Source organism: Zalophus californianus, chromosome X, assembly GCF_009762305.2.
Source record: "Zalophus californianus isolate mZalCal1 chromosome X, mZalCal1.pri.v2, whole genome shotgun sequence".
Classification (NCBI taxonomy): Eukaryota; Metazoa; Chordata; class Mammalia; order Carnivora; family Otariidae; genus Zalophus; species Zalophus californianus.
Window position 1 is genome coordinate 8,907,973 of NC_045612.1, and position 9,256 is coordinate 8,917,228.

At 39.6% G+C, this 9,256-nt stretch overlaps 1 non-coding gene across 1 annotated transcript; it reads left to right on the forward strand.

Moving 5' to 3' along the window:
* LOC113931689 lies at positions 1-191 on the forward strand. The gene has a single exon (XR_003522839.1). It is a non-coding gene; the product is annotated as a U2 spliceosomal RNA (small nuclear RNA).
* The last annotated feature ends 9,065 nt before the right edge of the window (positions 192-9,256 follow it).

Consider the following 9,256-nt stretch of genomic DNA (forward strand, 5'->3'; position numbering starts at 1 on the left):
ATTGCTTCTAGGGCTTTTGGCTAAGATCAAGTGTGGTATCTGTTCTTTTTAGTTTAATATCTGATACGTCCTCTATCCGAGGACAATATATTAAATGGATTTTTGGAGTAGGGAGATGGAATAGGAGCTTGCTCCATCCACTCCACGCATCGGCCTGGTATTGCACTGCTTCCAGGAATGGTGCACCCCCTCAGGGGAAATAACCAAGTTTCTAAAATCAGTCTGAGTTGTAGGTACATGGTGCACTTCTGTGTGGACTGAAGCGCATCTGCTTTGCACTGGACCCTTTCCGTGGGAGTAATAAAGTTGAAGGGGAGCTTCTCATTAAAAAAAAAAAAGATAAGGAATGTTTAATTAGTTTGCCCAAGGTCACGCTGTAGTCCTGTGGCAGAGCAAGAACTAAAATCCAGATTCCTTGATTCCCACTGTGGCAGTGTTAGTAATACAGTGTTGGGGTTTCTTGTTTGTAAAGAAATCTCAGAAAAGAGCTAGATCTCATGGGTAATGTTTTTTTAAAACTGTTGTGGGAACCTTACATATGTGGTCCTTATCAGAGGTGGAAGTGGGATCCTCTGGGGGATCACACAGAAGGTGAAAAGAATTTTCAGAGATAGAAGTCTAAAGAAAGAATAGATTATGCCAATTACAACTTAAGGGTCATTAATTTTGAATGCAAGATATTTGAGGAGAAGTAAATCATTCAAATAAAAATGTTTAAATGCAAGTTTGTATGACCTAGGCCAATTTGACTATTCACCAGTTCACAAGTCCTTTTTTTTAAAGATTTATTTATTTGAGAGAGAGAGAGAGAGAGAGAGAGAGTATCTCAAGCAGACTCTGCATTGAGCACCAAGCCCAACATGGGGCTCAATCTCATGACCTTGAGATCATGACCTGGGCCGAAACCAAGAGTCAGACACTCAACTGACTGAGCCACCCAGGCGCCCCAGTTCACAGGTTCTTTTAGTAAATATTTAGGTAGCCTCTAGTATTTTGAGAGAATGAGGGTTAGACATTTCTCCTTACCATACTCTCCTCCTGTCAAGCCTCCTTAGCAAGTGATATATTACAAGGAAAAGAAATCCTTGACAAAATTTTGACAACTGTACAAACTTCTGTAAACAAGCAGCCTGGAGACAGCCACATAACCTAAGTATGTAGCTCAGAGTAAGCCCATTTCTGCCTTTAGGCACTCTGCTTTCTCCTTGCATAGTGGCTGTCATTTACTGGTGGATGCAGTGGTATTCACATGGCAAGAGTAGCTGTCTTTATAGTCAGTCAGGAAATACAGAATCAATAGCTCAGCTAGAGAAAGCTTAGTTGCCAGGTGTCGAGGTGGTCAATTAAAACAAGCCAGAATGAAAGTAACAATTAGCCTTTATTCACTTACTGTGATAGCGTAAGCAAGAGGCCAGAGAGTGCCATGTATTAGTTTTCCGGGGCTGCTGTAATGAAGTATCACTTACTGGGTGGTTTGAACAACAGAAATTTATTATCTCCCAGTTCCAGAGGCCAGAAGTCCAAGAGCAAGTTGTCAGCAGGGTTGGTTCCTTCTGAGGGCTGTGAGGGAAAGATTTGTTTCATGCCTCTTTCTTCTTGTGGTTTCATTGAAATCTTTGGTGTTATTTGGCTTGTACACATATCAAACTAATCTCTGCATTCATCCTCACATGGCATTCTTCCTGTGTGTGTGTGTCTGTGTCCAAATTTCCCCTTTTTACAAAGACATCAGTCGTATTGGAATAAGGGCCACCCTACTCACCTCATTTTAACTTGATTACCTATTTAAAGACCCTATCTCCAAATAAAGGTCTCATTCTCAGGTACTGAGGGAGAGGACTTCAACATATGAGTTTTTGGGGAATAAAAATCAATCCATAACATGCCGGCTCCCCTAGTCTTTCAGTTTACCCCATGGAACAACACTGAGTGAAGATCAGATGTATCAGCACAGACAGGAGGAATAATCTCACTCCTGAGGGAGGCCTGAACAAAAGGCTCCTGCCATTCAATAAACTCAGAAGGCTTAGGAGAGGGGTGCCTGTGTGGCTCAGTTGGTTAAGCATCTGCTTTCAGCTCAAGTCATGATCTCAGGGTCCTGGGACTGAGCCCCATGTCAGGCTCCCTGCTGAGCGGGGAGTCAGCTTCTTCCTCTCCCTCTGCCCCTCCCCTTTCCACCCCTGCTGTGCGAGGGCCTGTTTGCATACACTCACACTCTCTCTCTCTCTCTCTCTCTCTCTCTCTCAAATAAATAAATAAATAAATCTTTTCAAAAAAGGCTTGGGAGAGGTAGAAGGGAAAGTCTAGTAGTGGAAAAGGCCTGAGTACTGAGTCAGATTGAAGAAAAATGTCGTCTTAGCAGTGGTGTCTGAGAGAGGCTTCAACCAGGGGCCATTGATACAGAGGCCCTCCAGTAAAGGCACTTAGGCTGGGAATGCAGATATGCATAAGAGCATGAAGCTGCCGGGAGGCCTGAGTCCTTGATGGTAACTCCCTCCAGACTGTACAACAAGTCTCGTATGGGGAAGGCAGCTTTTTCCCATGAGGCCTGCTAGGTAAAGTTTTTCTTTTTTTTTAAGGTAAAACTTTTTAAATTGCATATGGTTGGGCATGAAGGATCACACATAGGATTTTGGACTGGAGTCTGACTCCTCACTGTGACCTCCATCACATGGAAAGTCAAAAGACTATCAGTGTCTAGACTTGAAACACTGCTCTGAAGTTATTAGATAGCCAGGTTCTTAGACCTAGGTATTTACAAAGCAAGGATAAAAATAACATCCAACCTCAGTTATCACAAACATGCTCTTTGTAACAGGTTCAGTGTGAACTAACTAATATTTATTAAAAATCACAAGTTGCATAGCTTTGCCTCAATTTAAAAAAAATTTGTTTCAACAGTTGCTTTTGTGAGAATGTTTTGACTTGCTGAAAATTCCATGTAATTTGTTCTGTTGAATATTTTAAATTTGTTTTGCCATCTTCTTGTGATTTAGGTCATTGCTCTATCCTTTATAATTAAACTCAAATTGAATATCCTTACCAGCATGAGAACACAAGGATGCTGTGTATTTTATATTATGTTACATGGGGAAACATGATACCTGAGTGTGCTATTAGTCATGCTGAGATTGGCTACATGATAAAAGCCTGATTCCTCCATTGCTTCTCTACTTATGCCTAGAAAGCAATCCGTGTGGTGTTACCTGGCACAACACAACTGTCCAATCTCCTAATATCCATTCCCTTAGTATCAGTTGAAAACCCTTGCCCATAATCTCATTAGGGATTGTATATGGTGATATTTCAATATTAGCTGGTTGTTTTCTGCAAAATGAAATATTTCCCCATCTATTCGGGTTCTTTGGTGTGTTAGTTTTCTATTGCTGTGTGACAAATTACCACACACTTAGTGGTTTAAAACAACACACATTTATTAGCTCACATTTATATAGCTCAGAAATCCAAGAGGGCTCAACTGGGTTCTCTGCTTATAAGGCTGAAGTCACAGTGTTGAATGAGGTGTGCTCCTATATGGAAGCTCTAGAGAAGAATTTGCTTCCAAGGTCATTTGTACTGGCAGAATCTAGTTCCTTGCAGTTATAGTCCGAAGTCCTATTTTTCTTGCTAGCTGCCAGCTGGGGGCCAACTCTCTACTCCTAGATGTTCCCTGTATCAAGTCACTCTCATAATTAAAATCTCTCTGACTTCCTCTTCTGACAACATCCAGAGAAAACTTTCTGTTTCTAAAAAGTTTGCATGCTTAAACAAGTGGGAATAATCTCTTTGTCATATAAGGTAACATAATCATGGGAGTGATATCTCATCATACTGACAGGTTCCACCCATTGGGGGTCATTCTTAGAATTCTATCTAGCAAACTTGGTTACAGTTTTCACTGGAAAAGCCCGATAAATGTTCAGTCCTTCCTTACCTTTGATTATCTCTCAAATTGGCATTTGACCATAACTTACTAAGCATGTGTCACTCCGTCTCCAATCAGTTTTGATTCCTTTGGGTCATTTTACAATACCTAGTGTGCTAATTCAGTAAAGTTACCCATCATTTCAATTATCTGTTGATGTGTAAAGCAACAACTATTTATTATTTCTCATGATTCTGTAGGTTGACTAGGCAGTTCTGCTCCACATAGTATCAGCTGGGGTCTCTTGGTCTCTCATTCAACTGTTTTTAGCTGGTGGTTGGGCTAAGCTTAGAAGAGCCAGGATTTCTTTCATATATCTGGAACCGTGGTGTTGATAATTAGCTGGAGTTCCTTCATTTTTCCTCCATGTGGCCTCTCTCTCCATAAGGTATCTCATCTCCCAGGTTTTTTCACATGCCTCTCTCTCCTGATGGCAAGATTAAACAGTGTTTTCCTAAAATTCATGTCCAGGAACCTGTGACTATGACCCTATTTGGAGATAGGATCTTTGCAGATGTAATCAAGTTAAGATGAGCTCATACTTGATTAGGGTGGGCCCTGAATCAAATTACTGGTGTCCTTATAAAGAGAAAAAGACACAGAGACACCCAGAGGAGAACACCATGTGAAGACAGAGATTGGACTGGTGCAGCTATAAGACAAGGAATTCCAATGATTGCGGGGAGCTAAGAAGCTAGAAAGAGGCAAGCAAAGGGACGCCTGGATGGCTCAGTTGGTTAAGCATCTGACTCTTGATTTCCACTCAGGTCATGATCTCAGGTCTTGAGATCGAGTCCTGCATCGGACTCCATGCTCAGCATGGAGTCTGCTTGGAATTCTCTCTTCCTTCTCCCTCTGCTCCTCCCCCATGTCCCCCTGCTGCTCGCATACTCACACACACTCTCTCTCAAATAAATAAATAAAATCTTTTTTAAAATTTATTTTTATTTTTTTATTATGTTAGTCACCATATAGTACATCATTAGTTTTTGATGTAATGTTCCATGATAACACTCAGTGCTCCATGCAATACGTGTCCTCCTTAATACCCATCCCTGGGCTAACCCATCCCCCACCCCCCTCACCTCTGAAACCCTCAGTTTGTTTCCCGGAGTCCATAGTCTCTCATGGTTCGTCTCCCCCTCCGATTTCCACCCCCTTCATTTTTCCCTTCCTTCTCCTAATGTCCTCCATGCTATTCCTCATGTTCTACATATTTAAGAAAAGAAAGAGGCAAGAAAGAATTCTTCCCTAGAGCTTTTAGAGAGAGCATGGCCCTTTTGACACCTTGTTTCTGTGAGAGAATAAATTTCTGTTTTAGGTCAACCAGTTTGTGGTACTTTGTTACAGCAGCCGTGGAAACTAATACGTCTCCCATTAACCAAAGCAAGTTGCATGACCAAGTCTAGAATCAATGTGGGAAAAGGCTAGAAAATGGTAGGAGTACCAAGAGGTGTGGTTGATAGGAGACCACCAATGTAACAGTCTACCAGTTTGCCATCTTTCTCCTTATGATTCATATCCTTCCTGCAAGGCATCTTATCCCATCAAGGTCTTGGGCTTAGGTTTGAGCCTGGAATCTTTTTATCTAAATCTCATCCAGGTGCAGATGAAGTTCCTTGATTCCATATTCTCAAATCTAGAGACCTGTAAATTCAAACAAGTAACCTTCCCTCCACACACCCAACATACAGTGTCAAGACAAGATCATAATAATCATAATAGACACTGTCTTCCCCAAACGGGATAGAATGGGAGGCAGAAAATACTAAATATTTACTGGCTCATAGAAGTCCTGAAATCTAGCTGATCACTTGGTACCAGTTCCTCTTGCTCGGGAGACAAGGAATTTTTTAACAGCTATCAAATAAAAAACAAATATGAACTTAGATAAGGGGAGGCTATATTTGAAACGATTATTACAAGGGGGAAAGGGGACTATTGCGAGAAGGCTTTGACCGTGAGATCTGCAAATGTCTAAGGGGTTGGGCAGAGAAGGACTGTTATTTTATAGGAAGGAATAAACAAGTCTAGAAAGAACCAGGTGCAGGGAAGCAGATGAATGTGAGTGGCATGATCAGACAGTAGATCAGAGAATGTTTTACACTAAGGTCAGCCTATTCTCAGAAGGGGCTGTTAAGGTTGTATGCTGGCTCAGACTATGGGTGGGCCAACGTTCAAGGTCCTGGGGAAAGGAGTGAATCTTAACGAAAGTTTGGTTAACACACATTTTGTCCCCCTTGATCACTAGACAGAACAGTTCAATGAATTGCTTATGAGGCAAAGAATGAGAACTTGCTGTGTTTCTGTGTGGCCTTGTCCTAGGTACATAAGGGGGGCATTTGTAATCACAGGGCTCAGGTAGATTTCAATATTGTCACAGTATATAACACCCAAGAAATATTCCCACCATGCCAGGAAATCATTGTTTCTGGGAATAACAGTTATATTTTATTTCTTCCTTTATTTGTCTATTGTTTTTGATATAAGCCCCCTTTTAACATCGGAAGATGTCTTAAATCCTGCTGTTATTTTCTCTAATATATCCCTGTGTAAGGTTCTATTTCTTCCAGGATATTCCTGTGACATTCCACACCTTAGGTTGTATTTTGAATATTTCAGTTTTATCACTTATTAAGTGGTAAGTTAGCCATAGCCAAATCCTGATATTCTTTTGCTGTGTCCATCCAGTTAACCCTAGGGCTGTCTCTGTCCATCCATAGAGTTGTGTTGACCTTAGTAATTTCAATGACTAATATTCATTTCAGGGTTAATCCCTAGTGTTTACTACACCTTACATGAAATTCTTATTATAGAACTTCACAGTACTCTGAGTAAAACTGCCCTAAATCAGATAATGTCTGTGTTTGTCAGTATAGGTTCCCATCAGTTTATAATTATATTGTGCTGGAAACAGGACTAATTTAACATACCAGCTTGAAATAGACCATATTCTGACAGGCAGAGTCTGTCAAATAAAGTCAGCATAAGAGGATAGACAGTATATGAAAGGGGGAGTCCTGGATTTGTTATATATTACCTCACAGGAGACTTGGGTGTGTACTGGGTGTCAAACACATTATTGTCCTGTTATTTTTGTTATTAAAATCACAATAAACATCCACAAGATACTGATTAGTGTCAAGATCAACTTGGTCATTGTATCACTTGGAGCTGGGTAAAGAAAAAGAAAAAGTATCATGTCTTGAAAGGACACCTGTCTATAGTAAAGTTGTATAACTGGGTATCTTAACTACAGAAAAATAAATGTATATTTATTAATGAGTAGTTTGACTGACTAGGAAGTGACCTTCTTGTCTCCCCCTCCCTGAAAGGGTGTTTTCCATGAACTAACCTAGTTTTCTTGCAGGTGAATAGAGAGGTAGACTTCAGGTTTGATACTTCTTGCTACATTGGGAGCTGGTTTCCATATCCACATTGGGTGCTATAACACGGCGGCAGCTCACTCTGATCTTAAAATATCCTTACTACAAATGGCATTATATAAATTGAGAGTAATTCTTCTTCTCCAAATAGGTCTGCAACCAAGAATAAAATGTTGCTATGTATAGTAACTACCAGCTGATCTATGGGTGGTATACTGAAAACAAATAATTTGACATATTAGCTTATGAATAAATGGGTAGGCCTCTGGTTTTTATTCTACGATGGGCATAATCTTGACCATTATTCAAGAGGAACTAATCAACAGATCCATTATATGTGCCTGGTTCAAATTATCATTAGTGCTTTGCAATGATCACATCTTAAAATGGGGCTAAAATGGACAAAATGATACCAAAACTTTTTAATTAATCTGGGGACTCAGGTGTTCATATCTTTTTTTTTTTAATATACTAAGGATGAAAAGCCTCAGTTTTCTGGCCCATGCCTACTCAAGTTTTTGTATGGACTGGTACAGGTAAGTGTATTTTCTAGGAAGACTTTTCATTAAAATATCAAATCAATGTAAAGGAGATGGCCCTATTTCCCTTATATTAATCTGCTGGTATCAGTTATGAAATACCACCACCTGATACATTTCGTGCCCTAGTCCCTGGAATCTTCCAGTGACTCATGTTTATTAGCAGTATATGAACACATATTATTTAGTTTATTCTTCAGTAGCTTTATTGAGATATAATTTACACTCCATAAAATTCATCCATTTTAAGTATACAATTCATTGGCTTTCAGTAAATTTACAGACCTGTATAGCCATCACCATAAGCCAGTTTTAGAATATTTATATTACTCTGAAAGATTCCTCATGCCCATTTGTAGTCACTCCCTGCCCCACATACCCCCTTCTACCCCACAGCCCTAGACAACCACTAATATACTTTCTGTCTCTATGGATTTGTCTATTCTGGACATTTCATACAAATGTTACAATATAACATGTGGCCTTTTGTGATTGGCTTCTTTACTTTGCATAACGATTTCAAGGTTCTTCCATAATGTAACATAATATCAGGACTTATTACTTTCTATTGCTGAATAATACTCCATTGTATGGACATACTGCATTTTATTTATTCATTCATCAGGTGATAGACATTGGGTTGTCTCTACCTTTTAGCTATTATAAATAATGCTGCTATGAACATTTTTGTAGGAGTTCTTATGTTGACATATGTTTTGGTGAGTTTTTTTGATATATGGTTTTATTAAGTATTTCAAATGTTGGAAAGTCCACATGTTTGGCCATCTGTATTATGTACATATCTTGGGAATCACTGGCTTTAAAACATTTGAGACTCACCCCTGATTAATAAAATTATTGAATGATACTTGGTGATTTATATAAATCATTAGCTGGGTTCCTGTTTTCAGGGACCATAGCTGTAGCCATGAGTATGACAGCTTTTTGAGTTGTGTGAGTCCTTGCAAATCATTGATCCTGAGGGTGGTCTTGGGGGAACTCCTGAAATAGGGTTCAAGTATTATTTCCCAATACCTCATTTAATTAGCTCATATAAATGAATCCAGATTTTTTAAAAACAGCGTAATTTAGAGAATAAGGAAGTGTCCTCCAACAATCCATTTTTAATACTTGAGACTACTGTTTTGAGGACTTGGCAAACGATACTGCTTTGAAAATGTATAAAACTAATTATTGATGACACATGAGATCGTATAACCATCAGTTTATTTAGGTGAAGCATTGATGAGCAGCCAGGCCAATACCCCTACAAAGTCAGAGATGGCTCTGGTTGGTCTGGTGCTAATGCTGTGCATCTCAGCCATCACTGCACATTAGAATCACTTGGGAAGCTTTTTAAACTAATGATGTCCAAGCCCCACATCCAGAGATTCTGATTTAATTGT